The sequence below is a fragment of the Leucoraja erinacea genome, chromosome 3, assembly GCF_028641065.1.
Source record: "Leucoraja erinacea ecotype New England chromosome 3, Leri_hhj_1, whole genome shotgun sequence".
NCBI lineage: Eukaryota > Metazoa > Chordata > Chondrichthyes > Rajiformes > Rajidae > Leucoraja > Leucoraja erinaceus.
Genome location: NC_073379.1, coordinates 104,430,593 through 104,457,751, shown reverse-complemented (window position 1 = coordinate 104,457,751; position 27,159 = coordinate 104,430,593).

Here is a 27,159-nt window from a genome sequence, read left to right as displayed (position 1 = left end):
TGGAATCATATATTGGATCGAATGCCCTAGTCTGCTCCTAATTGGTTTGGGTTTGGTGTGGAAACATAGAAACATAGACATGGAAAATGGGTGCAGGAGTAGGCCATTCGGCCCTTCGAGCTGGCACCACCATTCAATATGATCATGGCTGATCATCCAACTCAGTATCCTGCACCTGCCTTCTCTCCATACCCCCTGATCCCTTTAGCCACAAGGGCCACATCAACATCTAAATATAGCCAATGAACTGGCCCCAACTACCTTCTGCGGCAGAGAATTCCAGAGATTCACCACTCTCTGTGTGAAAAAGTTTTCCTCATCACGGTCCTAAAAGATTCCCCCCTAATCCTTAAACTATGACCCCGTGTTCTGGATTACAAGTAGGCCTCGTAATCTATGTCGAGCTGACTATTTAACATTTTGTAAAAACAGGTCAAATTCAAGGATACTGAGTGGTTACTTAGTTTACTAGCAGAGATACTAACAGATTGCTCATGTTAATTTTTATCTTAATTTACTGAGAAACTCAAAATAGCAAGAAATGTATTTATGGTTTAAAAATGATTTTCAATAATAAAGAATTTTGTGATGCATTAAAATAATTAAAATGCTTATTTTGTCTGATGAACATATTTGTGGATGTTCTAATCATATTTAATTGTAATTGTAATTAATTTAGTAGCTAACCCCAGTCGGTAACCATACAAGGAATTTGATTTGCCAACAGTCATAGAAAATAACCAGTCCTGCAGAAGCAGCTGCTGGCCCGCGGCCCAACCCCGGACTCAGGCCACCGCCGCCAGAACACCGTCCCAGCCAAACCTCACGTGAGTACTGTGCCGTCTTCAGCCTCGGGCTGGGCCGCCCCGACTTGGGCGTCGCTTCTCCCCCGGACCGGGCCGCCCCGACTTGGGCGTCGCTTCTCCCCCAGACCGGGCCGCCCCGACTTGGGCGTTGCTTCCCCCCCGGACCGGGCTGCCCCGACTTGGGCGTTGCTTCCCCCCCGGACCAGGCCGCCCCGACTTGGGCGCCGAACCTCCTCCGGACCGGGCCGCCCCGACATGGGCGCCGAACCTCCCCCGGACCGGGCCGCCCCGACTTGGGCGTCGCTTTCTCCCCCCGGACCGGGCCGCCCCGACTTGGGCGTCGCTTCTCCCCCCGGACCGGGCCGCCCCGACTTGGGCGCCGAACCTCCCTCGGGCTGCCAGCGCCGCACCTTCCCGAGCTTGGCCACTCCGACGGGAGCCTCGTTCCACCCTCGGGGTGGCCGAAGTCTCACGGGAGCGTCCCAACCTCTTCCAGCCCTGAGCCGGACCACCCTCACGGGAGCGAGCTCAGAGCGAGTCCTGACGGTGCTCTGCCTCCGGAGCCTTTTAATTGTAATTGTAATTAATTTAGTATCTAAGTCGGTAACCATACAAGGAATTTGATTTGCCAACAGTCATAGAAAATAATGCAACAAGATGCATAACTACATAAAAATTAAACATATACGGCGTGTGAGAATCCCCAGGGCACGCAGCATAAGTGGAGACCCACAGCCATCAGTTCAATGTTCGGGCCACACACATGCTCCTTCAGCGTGATGTGACCAGAGTTGTACCAACCGCTGTCACTCTCTCTGCAGTCCCTGTCTGCCCGAACAGTCAGAAAGCCGTCCACACTCACAAAGACCCACACCATCCTGGCCACACACTCATCTCCCTGCTACCTTCAGGTAGAAGGTACAGGAGCCTGAAGACTGCAACAACCAGGTTCAGGAATAGCTACTTCCCCACAGCCATCAGGCTATTAAACCTGGCTCGGACAAAACTCTGATTATTAATAACCCATTTTCTGTTATTTGCACTTCGTCAGTTTATTTATTCATGTGTGTATATATTTATATTATGGTATATGAACACATTTATCTGTTTTGTAGTAAATGCCTACTATGTTCTGTGTGCTGAAGCAAAGCAAAAATTTCATTGGCCTATACAGGGACACATGACAATAAATTCACTTGAACTTCAACTTAAACTAGACTCTGAGATATCCTCATGGAGCCATGTTCCCGTGAAACACCGAGAGCACTGCACTCACGGCACTCCCTCATAGTCCTCACCAGTGCAGGTAGTACGTCCATCTTGTTTTTCGGTGACCTCACATTCCCCACTGTGATGGAAGACAAATAATATGTACCTTCTTCCCTCCTTTTCTCCCGGGGTCGGGCAATCAAAACGTCCGCAGTCGGGGCGATTGAAGCTCCCGCAGTCGGCGATCGATGCTCCTGCATCGGGGCAATTGAAACCAATCAAAGTTAAAAAATTATACCAAAGTGATCAAAGTGAATTGATCTCCTTAATAATAATTGTAACAACATATTTGTGGGAGTAAACCATATAATAACCATATAACAATTACAGCACGGAAACAGGCCATCTCGGCCCTACAAGTCCGTGCCGAACAAATTTTTTTTCCCCCTTAGCCCCACCTGCCTGCACTCATACCATAACCCTCCATTCGCTTCTCATCCATATGCCTATCCAATTTATTTTTAAATGATACCAATGAACCTGCCTCCACCACTTCCACTGGGAGCTCATTCCACACCGCTACCACTCTCTGAGTAAAGAAGTTCCCCCTCATATTACCCCTAAACTTCTGTCCCTTAATTCTGAAGTCATGTCCTCTTGTTTGAATCTTCCCTATTCCCAAAGGGAAAAGCTTGTCCACATCAACTCTGTCTATCCCTCTCATCATTTTAAAGACCTCTATCAAGTCCCCCCTTAACCTTCTGCGCTCCAGAGAATAAAGACCTAACTTATTCAACCTTTCTCTGTAACTTAGTTGTTGAAACCCAGGCAACATTCTAGTAAATCTCCTCTGCACTCTCTCTATTTTGTTGACATCCTTCCTATAATTGGGCGACCAAAATTGTACACCATACTCCAGATATGGTCTCACCAATGCCTTGTACAATTTTAACATTACATCCCAGCTTCTATACTCTATGCTCTGATTTATAAAGGCTAGCATACCAAAAGCTAAAGTTCAAAACAAGAATCTCTACAACTTTACTCTGCCAGTGAGTTATCTTAATAATTTAATTCCTGCAAAATGTCGTCAGGTTAGTATTTTACCACTTTATTCAAGATAAGCTAGACATTTTTTCGACTTTTTTTTTGTTGGCCAATACCTGTAGATGATAGGTTGGCAATTGCATCAGAAATAGAACCGCTAAATCAATTTTAAGATAAATCTAATCAAAGGAAAATGGACAAATTAAAAAGTCAAGAGACATTGGAATAATACACTGACATTATTGACCGCTGATGGACTGCTCATCCTTTCTCATCATTTATAATCACTATGAATTGTGCAGTACCTGTCGTAGTGCCAATACTCAGACAGCATTATGTGAATGCAAAAGGAAGAGAATAATATGGTTTCATAATGGATCAATAATGTACCTTAGACCAGGAATTTGATTACTAATGCCTACCACATCTCAAAGTACGTGCAATGCTTTATAAGTAAATACGACTTTAATTTGATGGGAACAAAAAATGTCTTTCACCAAAAGCTACTTTTGTGGAATTTGGTAACATGGTTTTTCATGTGCACTTCATCAACAGAAGAGAGAGGTAATATTTAAGAATTTGATATTTTACAGCTAAATGCACAAAATGCGATATATAAATTAAGACTTCAGCATGTTCATTACTAATACCACACTAGCTTCCTCAGCCCCCTCTTTGTGATCCACATCATGTTGATGCAACCCAACTCAGTCTTTCTGACTCACTCACCATCTCAAATGATGTTCTCACACTTTCAAAACATCTGTCTGATACCAATGTCAGATACCAACCAACATTTCCTTCACTATAATTCTGGCTGGATGAAACCTATCCCCTCCAGTTTTCTTAACTCCGAGGAGGCTTGGTACACAGCTGACACTAAGCATCTACTCTGATCAAGAAGGCTCATCAGCGTCTCTTCTTCCTGAGGAGACTGAAGAAGGTCCATCTGTCTCCTCAGATCCTGGTGAACTTCTACTGCTGCACCATCGAGAGCATCCTTACCAACTGCATCACAGTATGGTATGGCAACTGCTCTGTCTCCGACCGGAAGGCATTGCAGAGGGTGGTGAAAATTGCCCAACGCATCACCGGTTCCTCGCTCCCCTCCATTGAGTCTGTCCAAAGCAAGCGCTGTCTGCGGAGGGCGCTCAGCATCGCCAAGGACTGCTCTCACCCCAACCATGGACTGTTTACCCTCCTACCATCCGGGAGGCGCTACAGGTCTCTCCATTGCCGAACCAGCAGGTCGAGGAACAGCTTCTTCCCGGCGGCTGTCACTCTACTCAACAACGTACCTCGGTGACTGCCAATCACCACCCCCCCCGGACACTTATTATTATTTATTCAAATCGTTTGCTATGTCGCTCTTCCAGGGAGACGCTAAATGCATTTCGTTGTCTCTGTACTGTACACTGACAATGACAATTAAAATTGAATCTGAATCTGAATCTGAATCTGAATCTGAATCTGCATGGAAAATCTACCATCCTTGATTATACGTTATAATGTTCCTAAATTATACATTGAAGAATGAGCATTTTAAATACCCTAATGCCCAACTCAGTTGGGTGTTATAGTTGCCAATTTGTAAATCCAGAAGAAGCAAAACTGGAAGTGGGCCTGTCCCACTCACGTGTCCTTGGCACGCAAATTACGCGACCTCGTGGTCGTGTTGAGGTGCACGGGCATCGTGTGGCCGTGCAGGGCCGGTACAACTGAGAAGCACGGAGGGGTATGTAGTTCTGCGCGATATCGCGCGGCGCTCCGAAGTTTTGTAGCGAACAAAATCTTCGCGCACCAACGGCCTGTCGTTGGCGACCAAAGTGGGACAGGCTCAAGACCCTGGTGTGACGCAACGTCTCACCTCCAACAGTAGCAGAAGCAGGCAAACGATCGCCAAACTCAGCCTGGGGCTCACGGCCGTTGCAGTCCGGATCCGTCCCCACTTCTTCTTACAGAGTGGGGCCAAGAAAATGAAGGTAGGCACAAAATGCAGGAGTAACTCAGCGGGACTGGCAGCATCTCTGGAAAGAAGGAATGGGTGACGTTTCGGGTCAAGACCTTTCTTTCAGACTGAAGAAGAGTCTCGACCCGAAACATCACCCATGGCTTCTCTCCAGAGATGCTGCCGGTCCCGCTGAGTTACTACAGAATTTTGTGTCCATCTTCAAATGATGTCACGCGCTCCAGGCGGCTCTGCGGGCGCATGAAATTACGCGCAAACTTCGCAGGACTGTCGCGCCTCAAGGTCGCGTAATTAGCATGCCAAGGACACGTAAGTGAGACAGGGGATTAAGTAATTTAAAAATATTTCTGAACCATGATTAGACCTGAAGTCTCAATATCCATCCCTTGCCAATATGTGAAATAATCTTTAGATAGGCACAAAAAGCTGGTGTAATGCAGCCAGTCAGACAGCATCTCTTGAGAAAATGAATAGGTGACGTTTCGGGTTGAGACCCTTCGAAGGGTTACTCCAGCTTTTGGTGTCTATCTTTGGTTTAAACCAGCATCTGCATTTAGTTTAGTTTAGTTTAGTTTAGTTTAGTTTAGTTTAGTTTATTGTCATGTGTACAGTGAAGAACCTTTTGTTGCAAGCTATCCAGTCAATGGAAGGTCTGTACATAGCAGGGAGGTTCTACTGCAGTTGTAAGGGTCTTGGTGATACCACACTTGGAGTATTGCATACAGTTTTGGTCTCCTAATCTGAGGAAAGACATTGTTGCCATAGAGGGAGTACAGAGACGGTTCACCAGACTGATTCCTGGGATGTCAGGACTTTCATATGAAGAAAGACTGGATAGACTCGACTTGTACTCGCTAGAATTTCGAAGATTGAGGGGGGATCTTATAGAAATTTACAAAATTCTTAAGGGGTTGGACAGGCTAGATGCAGGAAGATTGTTCCCGATGTTGGGGAAGTCCAGAACAAAGGGTCACAGTTTAAGGATAAGGGGGAAGTCTTTTAGGACCGAGAGGAGAAAGTCATTTTTCACACAGAGAGTGGTGAATCTGTGGAACTCTCTGCCACAGAGGGTAGTTGAGGCCAGTTCATTGGCTATATTTAAGAGGGAGTTAGATGTGGCCCTTGTGGCTAAGGGGATCAGAGGGTATGGAGAGAAGGCAGGTACGGGATACTGAGTTGGATGATCAGCCATGATCATATTGAATGGCAGTGCAGGCTCGAAGGGCCGAATGGCCTACTCCTGCACCTATTTTCTATGTTTCTATGTCTATAATTACAACCGAGTCATCCACAGTGTAAAGACACAGGATAAATCTACATTTGAAGTGAATAACTCTGAAGATAAAAAAATGTCCAATATATATCAAATAGTTTGATCATATTTCAGTCAGATACCAGTTTTGAGGAAAATTGCCTAAACACAAAAAACAATATTCTTTGTGTATTATTGCAGAATTCAGTATTACATTCTCAAAAGCACCAGCAAGATAGGATCTAAGTTGGTGCCATTGCCCTCTGCACTGGAATGTCAAATAGCCTGTAACCACATTGAATCCCACTAATGGGAGTGTTTGATTAACTGGAAAATGATGATTAAGCAGTTTTATATTTTATTTCAATGTGTTTGCTTGCTCCACTGAATTTATGCTTTGAATTCGTCACTATTGGGATGTGGCCTGGTGATCATGTGACAGGCAGTAACTAATCATAGAAGATTTCCCAGGAGTCACTAATGAACTTACATAAAAGACTATATTGAGTGACCCAGCCTGTTCAGTGCCTTTGAAAATAAAGATGGAACAAGTTATTCTGAAACCAGTATTATTCTTTGTCACATAAAGGAACAAATGGGACTTTTAAAAATCATTATTTTAAATGGCTTTGATATTCTACAAGCAGGATTTTTATCACAGAATTTGTAAAATCTAATTAATGAGTGTGTGGAACTAATTGTCCATTTGCGATATTCCTTCCTGTAGGAAGATCATGATGAACATTTCTTATACATATGAAATTATTTTTTCAAATTTTTGAAGTATGGAATTATCATATTTAGAAAGAAGAATTTCTGATTTGAAGTGGATTCCCAACTCTTTGGGACAAATTCGAGGAACACTGGGATAAGTCTTTTTCTTTAGGGAAATAAGGAAGGCATTTTGATATTTTTCAATAGATGTATTTGCTTCTTTAGCTTAAGCTGACAACTTCACAAAATTTAGTTTATCGTCATGTGAAAAGCTATTTTGTTGAGTGCTATCCAGTCATCAGAGAGACTATACTAGATTACAATCAAGCCACCCACAATGTACGGGTACAGGATAAAGAGAATAACGTTGGGGGCAAGATTAAGTCCAGTTAGTTCAATTAAAGATAGTCCGAGGGTCTCCAATGAGGTAGATGGTAGCTCAGAAATACATTGTAGTTGGTGATAGGATGGTTCAGTTGCCTGATAACAGCTGGGAAGAAACTCTGAATCTGGAGGTATGTGTTTTCAAATTTCTGTACCTCGAAGGTGTAGTAAATGCCTACCATGTTCAGTGTGCTGAAGCAAAGCAAGAATTCCATTGTCCTATCAGAGACACATGACAACAAACTCACTTGAACTTGAACTTGAATACTATTATTCAGTTATTTTGTATTAGTTTTACAGTCTTCCAGGAAGTGAGAAAGAATGATTTACCAGTGTGTAATGTATATGATTTCCTGCTGTTTGCCACCCTTACAGTTCCTCAAGCAACCTAAGGGTATAATTTGGCAAGAAGTATTTTATGAGACTTTTGTTTCACTGAGTAACTTTCATTCAAACAAGTAAACTAACCTTCACCAATAAGGTTGTATAATCAATTTTAGAAATATTTACAGCATTCATATGGGTCCTCAGCTCTCTACATAGAGAGTTTACACTGTAAATGTTCAAGAAGGAACTGCAGATGCTGGAAAGGGATCTGTAAATGGATCGATTGTAATCATGTATTGTCTTTCTGCTGACTGGTTAGCACGCAACAAAAGCTTTTCACTGTACCTTGCTACACGTTACACGTTACCATTTTCCTCTGTACACGTGACAATAAACTAAACTGAACTGAACTGAGAGGTGTTTATTAAACAATTGCTTTTCTGTAGTATGTTACTGAAAAATAAATTTGTAAATATATCTATCGGTGGGATTTTTCTTATTATCAATGTTTAACCTTAGATTGTCTTTGCTTTATCTCAGGTCTCTTTAATTGTATTCCAAGTTGGCTAGATTGTCTTCAGTTGTCCACCTCTGACCTTTCTGCAATACATAATTATACATCCAATCGCTATTCTCTAGGTCCATTCCAAGTAACAATCTGCAATGAACATTTTCAAAAAAGTGAGGCTTTTATTTATAACCATTGACTTTTCCATCCATTATCCAGCAAACACAACACCTATATGTACATCGTTGCAATTTAGATACACGCAGACATGAATAGTCACGGTCTTACCATTTACTGGTTAAAACCCATTGCCCGCTTGGAAATGTTACTTCATCCAATTATAATGATACATAAAATATGCTACACAAGGAGCAGGATATCTGTAAGAACTTCTGTCCCCTGGCCCCTTCTCCATCAATATGCAATTATGAACGGAATTGACCCTTGACATATTTAATGGCATGATGCACCGAATTACATCTGATATCCTGATGCTGTCTCCTGCAAGAGAGTTGTTAAGTGTAATTGGACAAGGAGGATGAGTTGGGAGGAATACTGATTCAAATCCAGAAAAGAATTTCATTGACAATAATAGGTTCACCATCTTCAGAGTTTATCTTATATGATCTCTAACATTCTTATGACTGCAATAATTAACTGGAATCTTGTGGAACCTCTTCTTAAGTACATAAGGTTTCAGGTGGCTTAATATCCATGGAAAAGGTGCAATGCTGATAATTGTACAGCAATATTATCACTCTCCCAACTACAATCTCACTCCTACAAATTACAATGAACATATCATCATGAGATTAAAATATATTTGGTTTAGTGAATTCATAAATACATTTTTGTAAATAATTTAACATTCAATATTTTTATCAATATATATATAAATATAATGTTATGTCCTGCACAGATAATGCAAAAATATTACATAACCTTTTGATTTGAAAAAGCATGGACTGCTGCATGTTAATAATTGTTATCATTAGTATACACAGCATATTATCATCAGTATGTTTACTACAGAATTTCAATTTCAGCTTATTCTGGACTGCAAACCAGAATGCAAGAATTGTGGCATTGTCACATTGATCAATAATATTCAATTTCAATCTCTTGCTTAGCTCAAACTAAATGAGAATTTCAATTATTTTCAACTACTTTCTCACTTAAGAATTTGCACTCAGACATGTTCCCAATGTCTGATACCCAGATATTAGATAAAAATGCCACAAGCATTTTTTGCAATGAATGTAAACCTTTCTTAACGCTGCCTGGGATGATGTGAAGAATATTCACCACATTGCTTTCAAGAAAGCAAAGGTAAGTAAGCAAAAGTTCATGCAGAGTTGATAATTATCCAGATTTTTTTGTTCCCAGAAGTTACCTTTATAAGAAGTTACCTTGTGGTTGTTAATGATCAAAGTGCTGTAAACACACCGCCCTGTAGATGCATGAAACCGACTCATTTCCTCCAAAGTCACTTCCAGCTGCTACGATCAGGCAAACGCCTCCGTTGCCATGCGGTGAGAACGGAGAGGTTGAGAAGGAGTTTCTTCCCAGAGGCCATTCGGACTGTATACGCCTATCTCACCAGGGACTAACTCTACTGAACGTTTTTCCTTCCATTATTTATTATGTAAAGGAATATGTGTGTTATGATTGTGTTTATAGTTTGTTTGTTGTTTGTGTTTTGCACAAAAGTCCGCGAGCATTGCCACTTTCATTTCACTGCACATCTCGTATGTGTATGTGACAAATAAACTTGACTTGACTTGACTTTAAGTCATGTAAAATAGCAAGATTAAACGAGAATTTACCAGTTTGAAGTTTGATCTGTATTTTATGAGGAGTTACAATGAGGGATTACGTGAAGAGCCCGCTCAGCACGCATGCGCGGCATACTTCAAAGCAGCTGTGTGGAATCACAGATAGACACAGTTATTGAAGTAAACATAGTAAAGATAAGGAGACATCAGTTTATGAATTTGACCCATATTATTGAGGGTGGGAGTGGAGGGCACGTAATCCCTCATCGTAACTTCTCATAAAATACAGATCAAACTTCAAACTGGTAAGTTCTCGTTTAATCTTACTATTTTACTTCGGAGTCACGTGAGTGACTGTGTGAAGACTTCAAAGCTCTGTGATTTCAAACCATGTAACAGGTATTACTTCACGCACTGCCGAAGTCCTTGAGGGAGGAAGTGCGTTATCGTAATCAACCAATGAATCTGTTTGTAGAAAAATACAATGGTATTTTTTAACAATAACAACAAAGAAATTAAATTGCTCCCCTGGGCTTAAATTAAATATTTGCAGTCTGTAAAATCTTTTCTGCAAATAAAACAGGTTTTGCCAACGGCTTATTATAAAATTTCTGAACGGTCTTTCCCCCGACCGTCCTGCTGTAGCCAGGATATGGTCTATAGGCACGTCCATTCTTTTAGCCATCGATGTGGATGCTGCCCTGGTGGAATGAGATTTTTACATGTTAGTGTTTATCCCAGCAGCTTTTAGCACCTGCTTGAGCCATCTCACAATGGTTTGGCTCGTCACCCGACCATAAGGTTTTTTATGACTGACCCACAAGGCTTTTCATCTCCCTCGAATATTTTTGGTTGTGTCTATGTAGGATAATAGGGTCATGGCACATAACCGTGGTTCTGGCGGGTAAGCCCGGAATTCCACGACTGGATTTGGTGTTCCTGATCTGCTCTGTTTGATCAGTCCCTGGATAATGACAGGGATCTGGTCTGGAGCTGTGAGCATGCTGTCCAGTGACAATAGGTGTAGTGACTGGACCCTCTGTGCAGATACAAGTGCCATCAACATGAGTGTTTTGAGCATAGATTGTTCCAGGTTGAGGGATCTGGCTGGTGGCCATCCCCTGAGGTATGTCAGGACCACACTGACATCCCATATATGGGTGTACCTTGGTCTAGGGGGTTAGAGTTGTAAATACCCTTCATTAGTTTGACCACCAGCGGGTGGGACCCCATGGCCTGTTGTCCTGGAGCTGGGTTTAAATAGACAGGCAGGGCAATTCTAGCTGTGTTGATGGCTCTGTAGCTGACGTCCTTCATCGTGGTGAAGGTTCGCCAGGAATTCCAGTACGTTGGTAACTGTAGCGGTTGAGTAGGCGGTCCCTATATCCAAGCAGTACTTCTCCCATTTTTTGATGCTGGACAAGTGCTGTTTTTCAGTGGATGTTCGGAGGGATGCTGACATGGTGTCGGCGGTTTGTTCTGATAATCCCAGTCCCAGAAGTGGTTTGTGCAGAATCTGCAACCCAGGAGCTTGAATTTCCCATGGCACGGATGGCTTGTGCCCGACTCCGAGTGTTAATAATTCTGGGTCACTGGGGAATACCATCGGAGTTTCAACAACCATGTCATGGAGTATTGGGAACCATGGCTGCGTAGGCCAGTTGGGTACTATCAAAATACCTGAAGCAGAGTCCATTTGTATTGTGCGTAGTCCCCAACTGATGAGGCAGAAGGGAGGAAATGCATAGAAGAAGAATTTCCCCAATCCAGCGCGAACGCATCTACTGCTGCTGCCTCAGGGTCTGGTTCCCAAGTGACATACATAGGTACCTGGTGATTTAGCCTTGATGCAAATAAATCGATATCTGGCGTGCCATATTGCTTGATAGCTTTTGCAAATTTTTTGGGGTTTAACATCCATTCAATGTTGTCATTAAATTTATGTGACCTGGTGTCTGCCACTGTATTTAGCTTACCTGGCAGGTAAGTTGCTGATAGCCAAATATGTCTTTGGACACACCATTGCCAAATTGTATTGACCAACTTGTTACATGATACTGATTTTATGCCGCCCATATGGTTAATGTAGGCCACCACCGTAGTATTATCTATTTGTAACCGTACATGCAAGTGATGCATATTTGTGCATATGTTTTTAAACCATAAAAGTCACCCAAACATCTCTAGATAATTAATGCCCAGTGTAAGTGGTAACGATGACTGGATTAGTCCATCTACTACTTGTGCTGGATATGGCGTTAGTTGCTCCCCAGCCTTGAGCACTGGCATTTGTTTGGATAACTAACGTAGGGTTAGTAATGATAATAGGGCTGAAACTATGCCAAACGTTTTTTGCCCACCACTGTAGTTCTGATATTACTTCAGTGGGTAACTTTATGACACGACCATAATGACCTATATGTCGTTTTGGTGCCTGTACCTTTGCTCTTTGTAAGGTTTGACAGTGCAAAGGTCCGATTCATTAAATTGTTGCATGATTGTGCCAATTCACTGTTTTGTCTCTTGGCAATGTTACAGTCACGTAGACTGAATTAATTGTGAAGCCCAAGTAGTCCATGATTGTGGATGGCTTCAATTTAGATTTATCTGGATGTAAGACAATCCCAGGGTTTTGAATAACTGTTTGGTAGCTGATACAGCTAACATAGTCAATTCCATGGTCTTGCCTAATATTTAAGATATCATCAAGATATGCCATGACAATATGTTTTTGTCTTCTGAATATTGCCAGAGCTAGTTTTAGTATCTTGGTGAATAATCTTGGGCTGATGTGAACCCATTGGTAACGCTTTAAACTGCCATAGCTGCCCCATCCAGGTAAATTTCAGGTATCTGCGATGATCCTTGTGAATGGTACCAAATAGTAAACATCTTTAAGATCAATGCTTGCCATGAAGTATCCTTTGGAAATTAGTTGTTTGGCAGTAACAACCGTTTCCATTTTGAAATACTTAACAAACATATTTAGTGAAGTTAAGTCAATGATGATGCGACATCCACCATCTTTTTTGGGTTTAGTGACGAATATTTGATACGAATTCCAAGGGTTCATGTTTTCCCATGATACCCTTTGTAATTAGTCTCACCAGTTCAGCTTGTCCCTCTCGTTTCTTTAACGGAGAGGGAAAATATCCTCTGGGGTGAATGTTGAACTGGTGGCAATTTTTCTAGTATGAATTGTATTTTGTATCCACTAATGCCATTGAGTATATACTGATCACTCGTGATAGATTCCCGTGCTTCTTAAAACAGGTGTAATCTCCCCCCTGTTAGTATTAAGCCCCTATTTTCTATATGCTGATAGGAACCAGACCCAGCTACCTCCATGGTTATGGGTATTGTTCTGTTTCCTGCCGGTCCAACGAGTCTTGCACGTTGTCTGATGTGGCGGTGATGTTGGGGGGTGGCGCATTTTCCATGGGGTCCGCTCTGGGCCCTGGTCTAAAGAAGACTTCCAGGGATAGAATGCGGACCCCGAACTTTACACCAGTCCCATATGTTAGACGTCGACTGATGGACGCGATGGTGCTTAGGAATGATTGTTTTTTAAAGCCTCTTCCATATCCTTCACATGCTTTGTGAGGTTTCTGCCAAAGAGCAGTGGGCTTGGCTCAGTGGCTGGGGTATACACAACCCCGCAAATTTAGGATTTTATGGCAGGTTTTATGATTTGCCTCTTTCGTGGCTTTACTTCCAGCCCGCTGCTCAGTCGCTAGCGGGCTGGGTGCGGTACGGTGTTGGGGAATAGCGGAGCGCCGGGTAAGCGGTCCTACCGCCTTGTTGCTTCCCCCCCCCCCCAGATGGAACACTCCTCCGTGGAGTTGAGCGGGGAACATGTCTTTTCAGCGGCTGTCTTTCCCCCCGTGCGGGTGGAGAGACGTCCCCGACCGACAAGTCGGAAGCCACCGGCTGGATGCTTCTTCCGTCGCTTTACTTCCAGCCCGCTGCTCAGGCGCTAGCGGGCTGGGCTCGGCACGGTGTCGGCAAATAGCGTAGTGCCGGGTAAGTGGTCCTACCGCCTTGTTGCTGCCCCCTCCCCCCCCGATGGAACGCTCCTCCATGGAGTCGAGCGGGGGACAGGTTTGTCCAAGAGCCTTTCTTCTCTGCCAGAAAGCAGAAGGCTCCTTGTGAAAGAAAACCCAACCTCAGAGCTTACCTGGCGGTCCGTTCTTTCACCTGTAGCGGGAGCGCCTGACTCTCGATGCGCCGCTGTTGCACTGCTGAACGTAATGCCGTGCATGCGTGCTGAGCAGGCTCTTCACGTAGTCACTCACATGACTCCGAAGTAAAAATTAATCAAACTTTACTCCTAGATTCTGGATTATATGCGGTTTGGTGAAAGCTCAGTATGGTAGGCGGCGCGACTCTCGTCAGCAGCGGCCTCTGCAGCCCGTCTGCATTTTTATTATTTTTTGTCTATGTTTTTATGTAGTTTTTGTTATTTTTTGTTGGGGGTGTGGGGTGGGGGGGGGGGGTGGGTGGGAGGGAGGGGGTAACTTTTAAATCTCTCCCTGCACGGGAGACCCGACCTTTTCTTTGTCGGGTCTCCGTTGTCGTTAGGGCTGCAACGAGGAGCGGCCTCTAACAGGAGAAGACCGGGGGCTCTGGTGCCGATGACTCACCTCACTGTCGCGGAGCTGGCCGAGTCCAGAGCGGGTGGAGCGGTGGTGGAGCGCTGCTGCTGCTGCGGCCCGACCTCCGGAGATTCGGAGGTTGCAACTGCGGGTCTGGCGGACGGCGGCACCGGGAGCCCGTTGGTCACTGGAGGGAGACCGCTTTTCAGGGCTTCCGCAACGCGACTTCTCCCGCCCGAGTTGCGGGGTCGAAGAGCTCCTGGAGCGGGGCCTCACAGCACCGCCCCGCGAGGCTTGGAATTGCCGCGGGACTCTGCAAGCGCACGCCGGGGGCTCCAGCACCAAGACCCTATTTGTGTGTAATGTATGGCTGCAGAAACGGCATCTAGTTTGGACCTCAAGGGGTCCAAATGACAAATAAATTGTATTGTATTGTATTGTATTGTATTATACTTTTTTCACAAAGATTACGCTCAAAGGAGTTTTTTTTAAAGTAAAGGTTAAATTCTTTATGTAAGAAAATTGTCACAAATGGGAGCAACAAAATATATAACAGGTGCGATTTAATAGTTGAGAAAGAAACTGAGGAACAGTGAAGAGGGGTGTAGGAAGGAACCGCAGATGCTGGTTTAAACTAAAGATAGACAAAGTGCTGAAGTAACTCAGCGGGACAGGCAGCATTTCTGGAGAGAGGAATGGGTGAGGGGTGAATAACGAGATAAGGAAGTGTAAGGTGTGGGAACAAGACATCAAAGGGGATGAGGATCAAAGAAAATATGGAATTGATCATTGTTAGCTGGGAGAAGGTAACAACAAAGCAAACAGAGATAAAATGTAAACAGGGACAGTCAGACTAGTCAGAGAAATGGGAAGGGGGAGGGATGGAGAGAGATGGAGAGCAAAGGTTACTTGAAGGTACACTAAAATGCTGGAGAAACTCAGCGGGTGCAGCAGCACCTATGGAGCGAAGGAGATAGGTAACGTTTCGGGCCGAAACCCTGCCCATTGATTAGTCTGAAGAAGGGTTTTGGCCCGAAACATTACCTATCTCCTTCGCTCCATAGATGCTGCTGCACCCGCTGAGTTTCTCCAACATTTTTGTGAACCTTCGATTTTCCAGCATCTGCAGTTCCTTCGTAAAGGTTACTTGAAGTTAGATAGGTCAATATTAATACTGCTGGGGTGTAAGCTACCCAAGCAAAATATAGGAACATAGAAACATTGAAAATATGTGCAGCAGTAGGCCATTCGGCCCTTCGAGCCTGCATCGCCATTCAATATGATCATGGCTGATCATCCAACTGAGTATCCTGTACCTGCCTTCTCTCCATACCCCCTGATCCCTTTAGCCACAAGGGCCATATCTAACTCCCTCTTAAATATAGCCAATGAAATGGCCTCAACTACCTTCTGTGACAGAGAATTCCACAGATTCATCCACTCTCTGTGTGAGGTGCTGTTCCTCCAATTTGCGCTGAGCCACACTCTGACAATGGAGGAGGCCCAGGACAGAAAGGTCAGTGTGGGAATGGGAGTGGGAGTTAAAGTGTTTAGCAACTGGGAGATCAGATAGGTTTAGGGCGGAGGTACTCAGCGAAACAATCGCCGAGTCTGCGCTTAGTCTCACTCAAGGAAAAGTGAGTGAAAAACATAAAGAAAGAAAAATATACAAGTGAAAACGTAAAGCATCTGTAAGAACAATTACTACATGTGGGAATGGCATTTCACATTTAGATCATTCTTTACTTCACTGGAAGAACCTAACGCTTTGACAAGAGGCACAAAATGTATGCAGATTCCTTATTCACGAGTATCTCCCTTACTCTGATTTACACAGCAATGCTGGGTGCTGTTAAACTATTTTTTTTTTTTGCAACAGATTCTAGCTCATTGGTTGAATAATGAGGTAATGAAGCACATCGTCGCACCCCAGCTTGTATGTATTTGATTCAGCATGAAACATTTATATATAACCTATACTCATTAGTCAATCTCTTTGCAAATGTCACGGGGAGTTTATAAGATTTGCACTGAATCTGCTCGGATTGTGGTGCAGTTGTAAGTTAAACAAATGATTCTGCTTGGAACATTTAAAAAAAGAGAGGCAGGAGGCGTGGGAAAAGCCTTGCATTTGTCTGTCACAGAGATTGTACTTCACCAAGTTCTGCATGAAGGTTTAAACAACATGTTTTTCCCCTCCTCTTCACCCTGCATTTCAAAACTCAAAAGGCTGATGGAACAATATAACTAGTGCAAAATGGCATCTGGTGTTGATATTCCATATAGGATATGCCTTACAATAAAAATGTGTTACTCATGCAGAATTTTATTGAAATTTCCATTATTAAAAGCGCTTCATTTTTTTCTGTGATTTAAAACTAGTCTAATGTTAAACAAAGAGAAAAAAAACAATGGCTCTTTTGCATCCGTTATACAAATGTGTCCATGCATACTATTTGTTTTACATCATTAGCTTGCATAATTAGATTGCAGATTACTTGTTTGAATTTTTGTTGTCGTTCTTAAGGAAGATTTCCAGATTTCTTGACTTGCACTAGGCACTGAGGTGATAGATGGAGTGGCCCAGCCCGAGGGAGGAACGGCACTCCCGTCGGAGTGGCCCAGCCCGAGGGAGGAACGGCACTCCCGCTGGAGTGGCCCAGCCCGAGGGAGGAACGGCACTCCCGCTGGAGTGGCCCAGCCCGGGAGGAACGGCACTCCCGCTGGAGTGGCCCAGCCCGAGGGAGGAACGGCACTCACGTGAGGGCGATCCGGTCCGGGGGCTGGGACGGTGCTCCGGTGGCTGGGACGACGTTCTGGCGGCGGTGTCCAGAGTCCTGGGGTTCAGCCGCGGGCCGGCGGCTTCGTGTGCTGGACTGGAGGTGCGGCGGCTTCGACCACCCCGGACCGCAGTGTTTGAACCGGCCCGTTCTCGGGGTTCGGTGAGCTGCGGGACTGTTTGTACCATCGCCCGGTGGGGAATTGCCTCAGCGCAGAGGGAGAAGAGGGAAGAGACTGCAGCCCTAAGATTTTTGCCTCCACCACAGTGAGGAGGTGTTTGCAGGACTCACTGTGGTGGATGTTAATTTGTGTTTATTGTTGTTTATTATTTTATCATTGTATGTATGACTGCAGGCACGAAATTTCGTTCAGACCGTAAGGTCTGAATGACAATAAAGGAAATTCAATTCAATTCAATTCAATTCAAGATTATGTTGGTTAGTGTCTGTAGGATGGCCATACCAAAAGGAAGTGGAGAGAGCTGTTAATCTTTATTACTAAAAGCAAGGCCCTGTTCCCAACTGATGTCATCGTGGTTTTTCCACAGGAAGGTCCACTTTTATTGTTGAGTCTCCCACTGGTGCAAGAATACTCAGATACGGGATGAAATACAGAACATCCATTTCTACCGCTAAAACTACATTGACCAGTCAGAAATCGTAACTCGAAACTACTTAATCAGAGCTTTTTGTTCTGATTTCGTAACACAGAATAACTTCAAGAAGATCCGACTCATTTTGGCTGTACCTCGCAGATGAGCGTTTGGGTCAGAGTTTCATTGAATATTATTTTAAGTGTGTAGGCATCAACTTTTGATATTTCGTACATTGCTACAACTTTCTCTACAGAAAATGTTCCTTATGCCCCCGTCCCACTTAGGAAACCTGAACAGAAACCTCTGGAGACTTTGCGCCCCACCCAAGGTTTCCATGCGGTTCCCGGAGATTGCAGGTAGTGGGAGCAGGTAGGGAGACTGACAAAAACCTCTCGGAACCTCTGGGAACTGCACAGAAACCTTGGGTGGGGCGCAAAGTCTCCAGAGGTTTCCGTTCAGGTTTCTTAAGTGGTACAGGGGCATTACTGTCACATCTATCACAGATAGAAACATAGAAACATAGAAAATAGGTGCAGGAGTAGGCAATTCAGCCCTTCGAGCCTGCACCGCCATTCAATATGATCTCATCCAACTCAGTATCCCGTACCTGCCTTCTCTCCATACCCCCTGATCCCTTTAGCCACAAGGGCCACATCTAACTCCCTCTTAAATATAGCCAATGAACTTGCCTCAACTACCTTCCGTGGCAGAGACTCACCACTCCAAATGTTCCAAATGGTCTTGTTATGTTACAAAAGTTACAAATTTGAAAATGAAGTGGCATTTCTTAATTTAAGAAACCAAAACTTCCCAGGAAGGACTAAATGTATGGAAAGATTTTAGTGTTGTTTACTTTTCTACAGTAGCTCATAAAAAAAGAATATAATAGACAGAGTAAGCTGTATAATGTTCCGGTCATATGTCTTTTATTGGTACTTTGCAAACATGGTAAAAAAGATATCCTGTTTGTCGTAGATGCTGGTGTAAAAAAGCATCATGATGCATCGCCGAACAACAAGGATTGTTAGAAATATTCATTGTGGGCAACGTTAGCAGGTATTTATTTTTGTTTGCTTGCAGATCATTCTACAAAAGCACTCATGCTCTCTTGCATTGAAATTATAGCCACATTACTCCCTAGATATTACCCAGAAACACTTGGAGGCTCTTAATGATTAATGCCATCGCCGTCCAGCCACAAACCTTTCTGCTGCAGATAATGCCAGGCAGCAAGCACGCTTGACACTTTTAATGTATAATTAAGTAGAAAAAGTCAGCACGCAGTATGCAAATTTTTCAAAATGATAAATGATGCCATAGAGCAGTAGGGATTGATTTGGTGTAAATGAAACTAATTAAGGAAATGTCAAACATAATTAATAAAACAGGTTTAAGCTGCAAAACATTGTCAATTGAATGAATGAGGAGGCATTGGCTCCCATTGTTTCTGCTTTATTTAGGGCCTGTGTTTAGCTTGTTTCTTGCTCCAAAATGCACTTTCTCCACCTCACACCCTCGACTACTAATTCCCAGAGAGGGGGAAAATAAATTTGCTTGTCTCTCCATTGACTGCAGAAATTAATTGCTGAAATCGTGTCCCATCCAAGTGTTACATTCACTCACAGGACATTAACATAACTAATTTGAAAGAACCCAAATGACTGAATAATAGAACGCTGTCATTGTGCGTGACAGTCTTTGGTCATAGAAAATTAGTCTTATTTTCCAACAGAAGATATTTCTCTGGCCTTTTTACATATATTTTCCCTCTTTGCCATTCATGATAAGCACAAAGGTTTTAAAAACTACAAACGAACGCTTGACCTATAATTACAGGGAGGAAATTAGGGGAAGTTTAAAAGTCAGATTTTAGTCAAGGTAATGATGCTGGAGAACTCTCACTCTCTGGGGAGCTGAAGAATAATGGAATCTCCTATTTTTACGGGCGACCTATGCAGTGGCACTGCTGCAAATCCACTTTACCCCACAGATCACATTGTTAACCCGAAGAATGCCTGCAAAATTCTAGTTTGACATTCGGGGAAGTTGCCCTTTTAATGTTGATGCCAGGCGTCCTACTTTGACAATGAATGGGAGTAAAATGGTACTTTCCTTCACAGCCCAGCGGTAGAAATCAATGTCAAACCTAGCAATAATTCTGGACTGAAGGAGCAAACTTCCATTTAGTTTCAAAGAATCTATATATTTAAGAATAAAACATATTATTTTTTGTTTTATAGAGATAGGGATACGGTGATAGTTCAGTCTCATCAGGTCTCTTACAAAACATATTATACCTAACAATTAGGCGGGTTTGATTAGCTACAGAGGATTTAATAGCTTGCATATGTTATTTGGAATCTGATTGTAAGAGACCTGATGACACTGAACTATTAACATATCCCTATCTCTATAAAACAATACAAAAAATACACACTTCCTTTTGACACTTGTATTTGATTTGTTGATTTTTGGTTTTCCTGATGAAATGCATATATGAATGGTAAATTCTCATGTATGCTCTAATTTTGACTCTATTTTCACTTGGGATTCATTATTACATTCCTTCCACATTCTGGTCAGGTTAAGGACTGTGTCCTTCAAGGGGAAATGCTCCTTGACAAAAAAGTGAGTGAGAATCAGAAAAGGCCATTTAATTTGAAAGATAGACACAAAGTGGGAGTAACTCAGTTCAGTTTAGTTTATTGTCATGTGTATCAAGGTTCAGTGAAAAGCTTTTTATGCACGCTAACCACTCAGCGGGTCAGGCAGCATCTCTGGAGAAAAGGAATAGGTGATGTTTCAGGTCGAGGACCATCTTCAGACCATTTTCAGAGTCTGAAGAAGGGTCTCCACCCGAAATATCACCTACTCTTTTTCTCCACAGATTCTACCAATATTGATGGATTAGTTGACTTCCATGCCAATGACAAACATTCATTGGGGTGAGGTGGGGGGTTGAACAGAGTTTGGGGGTGCTGATGGAATGGGATGGGAGTGACAACTTTGACACCCACTGAGTGTTAGGCATCTTAAATTCCCTCCATAGGGTACAGTGGTGCATTCACTTTATTTTAAAATGTATTCATGACCCTTGCTCACATTTAAAGGTTGGTGCTATTCTGGTCTACTTTGAAGAAAGGGCACCGTTCATATTTTTTCTTTAATTATGTTTTTTCTGGCAAACCGGGCACTACATTCCATCCTGCACGTGTGTGTGTGTTCAATCTACTCAGTGTTCTATAATCCTCGAGATATAACACCCACAAATGGACAGCTGGATATATTGAAATCTCCAAAGATGGGACAATCTGGTGACCACCTAATTCCATTCCCTGCAGTGACCATTGTCAGGAACAGATGAAGGCTCTTTCCCTTCAGGATACTGTAGAATCCCAAAGACTAGATAGGCAGTGGCCTAGCCGTAGCCCAACCTTTGACTCCTGGTAAAGTTACAACAGGCAATTGGAAGGTCGTGATCATTTTACTCAAAATTTGTCGCAAATATGGGGCAGTAGTTTTGGATTATCAAGTGAAATAATATATTTGCACAATTAACAGGAAATAAGAAACATTCTAAAAGAAGATGTACTGGGAAGATCGAAAAAAAATCTTCCATGTAGTCCCTTGAATGGATTTCTCTGAAAGCCCAATGTACATCACCACCTAGATAATTTCATAGTTATGCATCATGGAAACAAGCCCTGTGGGCCAACTCATCCCTGTCAACCAAGATACCCATTTACGCTAGTCCCATTTGTCAGGGTTTGGCCAATATCTCTCTCGTCATTTCTATCTATGTATCTCTCCAAATGTACCTCTCCACATACTACCTATGTATGAACCAGTTGCCCCTCAGATTCCTATTTAATCTTTCCCCTCTCATCTTAATCCTATGCTCTTTAGTTCTTCATTCCCTTACCCTGCCTGAAACTGTATAGACCTCTATAAAATCTCCCTGTGGCCTCCTGTCCACATCAAGGTAGTTTTGGAGATTGTGACTGCATCCTTAGTTTATGAGATGTCTGTTCACTTGGGAAGGGAACAGTACAAAATAAGTAGTTCCTGGTGCAGGTGGTAGACACTTTCAAGCTTTTGTACCTTTCGCCAGAGGAGAAAAGAGGTTGTGAGTGGCCCTTGATTATTGGCTGATTCCTGAGGCATCGTGGGCAGAGTCATGGGGGGGGAGGCTGGTTAGCGTGATGGACTGCACTGCATCCATTACTCTCTGGAATTTAGTTTAGTGTTGAGATACATCACGGAAACCCACCAGGCTCACACTGACCATTGAACACCCATTCACATTAGCTCAATGCCATCCCACCTTCCCACTCTTTTCATATTCCTACTAAGGGAAAAAAGTTGTTCGGCACGGACTTGTAGGGCTGAGATGGCCTGTTTCCGTGCTGTAATTGTTATATGGTTATATGGTTGTTATATTAGGGGGAATTTACAGAAACCAATTAACCTTCAAACTCGCACGTCTTTGGGACATGGGATGAAACCAGAGCACCCAGAGAAAACCCACACGGCCACGGGGAGAATGTCCAATCTCTACACAGACAGCACTCGAGGTCAAGATGAACCACAGGTCTCTGGCACCACGAGGCAGCAGCTCAACCAGTTCCGCCACTGTGCCCCTTGTGTCTTGTGCTGAGCAGTTGCCATCCAAGGTGTGACTGCATCCTGACAGGACTCCTTCTCGTCTGAAGAAGGGTTCTGACTTGAAAGGCCACCCATCATTTTTCTCCAGAGTTGTTGCCTGACTCGCTGAGTTACTCCATGTAAAGAGGAGTCATGAACACGTTGTGTCTTTACTACTCATTTATTAATATCTCATAACAGTTGCTGCCCTAGCTGTACGTGGTCTGTCACCGGAGCTAGAGAGGGATCAATGGGTGGGGAGGTTGCAATTATACTTCTGATATGGGGAGTGGTTAGTAGTGGTGAGGTCACTATATTAAAGGTACATGCACATGATCTACACTCCAGCACTTTGTGTCCATCTAGGATTATTCCACAGTGCATCTGTGGTGATTGGTAAGAGCTATTGGAGACATGCTGAATTTGCTTAGTTTTCTGAGGGAATAGAAACATTGTTGATATTTATGCCTCAAGACCCAAAGCTCTCCACCATCTCCACCTCAGCACTGTTGCTATTGATTACACCACCCCACTTCTTGAAGTCAATACCAACCTCCTTTGGTTTGCTGACGTATTTTTGTCTTGACACCAAGCGACTATCTCATTTCTGTGCCCCATCACAACCTTGATTGAGGGGAGATCTTATAGAAATGTACAAAATTCTTAAGGGGTTGGACAGGTTAGATGCAGGAAGATTGTTCCCGGTGTTGGGGAAGTCCAGAACAAGGGGTCACAGTTTAAGGATAAGGGGAAATCTTTTAGGACCGAGATGAGAAAAACATTTTACACACAGAGAGTGGTGAATCTCTGGAATTCTCTGCCACAGACGGTAGTTGAGGCCAGTTCATTGTCTATATTTAAGAGGGAGTTAGATGTGGCCCTCGTGGCTAAAGGGATCAGGGGGTATGGAGAGATGGCAGGTACAGGATACTGATGATCATGATCATTTGAATGGCAGTGCAGGCTTTAAGGGCCGAATGGCCTACTCCTGCACCTATTTCCTATGTTTCTATGTATATATGTATGTTGTTCGAGATCCAAGCCACAATGGTGGTGTCATCTGCAACTGTAATTGGTATTAGAGTAGGAAGACATAAAATAAAATGGTGAGAAAAGAACAAGATATTGTCTCCTTCTTGCAATATGAATCAGCAAGAAGAATAACAATTACATTGCATCTTTAATGCATTAGCATTATAAAATCTTCCCACACATTTCAGATGCGCGTTGCCAAAAAAATATTGACAGGAGATATTAAGGCAGTGAAAGGAATACTTCTAAAACAGTGCAATCAAATATAAGTTCAGGAATCCTAATTATCCTAGTGCCTCAGATAATCCACTGAATTATTCACAAAACTTGGAAATTATCATTTTTTTCTTGCAAAAGTCATGGTTTTGGATTGTAGATAAATGAACAGTTCATTGCTATATATCAAAGACCTTGGAGATGACATGATTTGCATGACTTCTTACAGTCACAAATACAATTAAAACTATCAATGTAAATGTTTTTACTAAAAAATCCCATAGATAGATAAACATTAGGGAAAATGCAATTAAATATTTTATAGTAAGATTTGATGAATCAAGACGGCACAACAGGGTAATTGTATGTTGACATTATACATCAAGCTGCAGCTTGCTGGTAAAACAATTGGCCCACTCCTAATTAAATGAAATAGATAAGGTTGGAGATACACAACAGGTCAGGCAACATCTATGGTGGGAGATAGAAAGTTTGTTTCAGGTCAATGATTTCTCATCAGAGCCCGGTGCTACCTATTGAGTTTCTCCGACATTTTCTGCTTTTATTTCACATTTCCAGAATATGTTTATTTTATTTGTATTGGGATTATTTGTATCATAATTGTTACGTTTTTATTCATTCTTCGCTGTAATTGTATTTTCCATTATGTTAAAATATGATTTTAAATTTAATTTAGGAAAAAAACAGGCTTGTTTGAAAATATTATTGATTTTATCAATTGGATTGTCACATTATGTACTAACTTTTACTTCAATTCTTCAACCATTCAAAAACCATATAACCGTATAACCATATACAATTACAGCATGGAAACAGGCCATCTCGACCCTTCTAGTCCGTGCCAAACACATATTCTCCCCTAGTCCCATACACCTGCGTTCAGACCATAACCCTCCATACCGTTCCCGTCCATATAACTATCCAATTTATTTTTAAATGATAAAAACGAACCTGCCTCCACCACCTTCACTGGAAGCTCATTCCACACAGCCACCACTCTCTGAGTAAAGAAGTTCCCCCTCATGTTACCCCTAAACTTCTGTCCCAAAACTATGAGTTGGACATTACTTAGGCAACAGTAAAACGAAGGCACATCTTGTAATCTCAGCAAGTGTGATGTGCAGAATTTCAAATTTAATGTAATTAGTATTTAACTAGCTAGGTAACAGATTATTTTGTTTATCTTCAGCTCTGAAGTATTTGTTTTTTTTTCTAAATAGGATTCCTTGAAGCAACATTAAATTAAAGTGCCATGTACAGAGGAAAATATTAGTGCATGTGTGCACACAGAGCAGATGGAGAAAATAAAATGCAGTTAACAACACACCTCTTGCTGTTTTATTGATTTCTGATTAGAAACTCCATAACTTCAATAACCATAGTAAAAAAACTTGCATTTAATGATGCCTTTCATAAACATGCAATGTCTCAAATGGCTTTCGGGGCAATGAAGTTATGTTAATGTGCATAAATAAATTGGCTCTCTTTATCCTAATGTTATAAATATTGCATTGAATTCTGAAAGCAAACAGATAGTTTAAAATATTTAGCTGGATAGTTGTAAACATTCGAACCAACGGGCTTATACAGACTAAGAAACACAGACACACAAAATGGTGCACAAAGCAAATTTGAGGTATTTAAGTAATAATTAGTTTATGAGCAGTGGGCAGGTGCTATAGACCTGAACGGGAAGGTAGACGCTCCCGCCCCCACGAGTCTCGGGCAGATGGGGCTCGTCAGCCTGGGAAGGCAGTCCATCTAGGAGAGGGAAAACTCTGATTTAAAACCTCCACTGCCTTGTGGCCATATCCAGTCATGGAAAAGGCTCCAGGAGTAAACCTCAAGAAAATCCGGAGTCGGAGCCCCTAAGGCAGTTTGTCGTTGTCTACAACCGCGCTCTGGCAGCTCCTGCGATGGCGCTGGTGCCAAACTGTAACAGCCCTACTGTTCCTTTGGATCGATCAGCGACGTGGAGAGAGGGGACGTGTTGCACGGGCAACAGCCTGTCCTCCATATGACATCGCCCCAGGCTTGCATCTGACCAGGGTGCATCACCCATGGTCAGTCATGACCGAGAGGGGCCCACTGGTTTATGAAACAAATAAACAACTTATCATCATCACTTATCATTTATATATATAGAAATAGTAAATGTTTCAATTATTTTATTTGTTCACAAATAGTTGATGTCACTGGCAGCGTGAGATTTAATGATCCATTCATTGTGACCCTAACAATGAATCTCATTTGGTTTGTGTTCAGTGCAATTATGTTGCAACCAGGATTGTGCACAATGTACTAAGACCAGTCCAACCAGTATTCCACTAATGTGAAACTTAACACACCATTTAAAAAAATAACTTACACCCCAAACTATGAAGGCAAACATTCCACATGCCTTTTCCATCCTATCTATATGTGTCAACATTTTCAATGAGGGTAATTTTCAGTTCCAAGGTTCCTCTGTTTATCAATATTCCTTTGCATCCTACAAATTACTGCATTTGGTCCAATATGATTTCCCAAAATGTATCACCTCCTATTTGTAACAATTAAATTCCATCTGCCAATTCTCTGTCCAACTTTTCGTCTGATCAATTGCTGTTGTAGTGTTTCTTGTTTTCCACATCACCACAGGTTCTGTTTGTATTTTCTAAGTTTATGTTATCAACTTTCAACATAACCTTCTTGCTTTTGTATTCTATGATCCCATATGTTTTATCAACTGCATTCAGAATTTGCTAAAAAGGACACAAGGTGCTGGAGAGATGCAGTATCTCTAGAGAACACAGGTAGATGACATTTCACGTCGAGACCCTTCTTCAGAATGTGCTAGCATTTTCAAAGATTAATATACATACTCTGACCTTTCTGTTCATACATACATACCTCAAAATGTGCCATTTAATCTCCCCTCATTTCTTCTTCTAAAAGGTATTCCATCATACTTTGTAGTAAATTTCAATAGACAATAGACAAAAGGTGCAGGAGTAGGTCATTCGGCCCTTCGAGCCAGCACCACCATTCAATGTGATCATGGCTGATCAGCCACAATCAGTACCCCGTTCCTGCCTTCTCACCATATCCCCTGACTCCACTACCTTTAAGAGCTCTAACCTCCGTCATTTGTGGCCTATTTATGTCTTCTTGCATTATCTTCCCAATATTCACCATTTCTTCAAGTTTTGTGTCATCAGTAAATGTGTTGCCTTCCATCACAACGAGGAGGAGATGCGCTGTGATGGATGTCTGTGTAAATTGTGTTGTGTCTTGGGTCTTTT